The sequence below is a fragment of the Dendroctonus ponderosae genome, unplaced genomic scaffold (genome assembly GCF_020466585.1).
Source record: "Dendroctonus ponderosae isolate FM_Combo_2020 unplaced genomic scaffold, Dpon_F_20191213v2 Dpon_F_20191213_9, whole genome shotgun sequence".
In the NCBI taxonomy this organism is placed as follows: domain Eukaryota; kingdom Metazoa; phylum Arthropoda; class Insecta; order Coleoptera; family Curculionidae; genus Dendroctonus; species Dendroctonus ponderosae.
Genome location: NW_026019116.1, coordinates 5,634,222 through 5,634,678, shown reverse-complemented (window position 1 = coordinate 5,634,678; position 457 = coordinate 5,634,222).

Below are 457 nucleotides of genomic sequence, written 5' to 3'. Positions count from 1 at the left end.
AAATTTGGGGTTTTCACTTGCAAATAATTAAAAAAATCTCCCAATTAAACCCGCAGCGGGAATTTCTCGAAACTTTCGGTGCAAATATAAAGAAAAGTGCTCTTTCCAGTCGAGTATTTTCTATTGCCCTATCTGCTCTAATTCCGAAGAAATTTTGCATTTTTTCTTGGCCTGACCAAAGGGCGGGAGCAAATTTGGGGTTTTCACTTGCAAATAATTAAAAAAATCTCCCAATTAAACCCGCAGCGGAAATTTCTCGAAACTGTCGGCGCAAATATAAAGAAAAGTGCCCTTTCCGGTCGAGTATTCCTTATTGCCCCGTCTGCTCTAATTCCGAAGACATTTTGCATTTTTTCGTGGCCTGACCAAAGGGCGGGAGCAAATTTGGGGTTTTCACTTGCAAATAATTAAAAAAATCTCCCAATTAAACCCGCAGCGGGAATTTCTCGAAACTTTC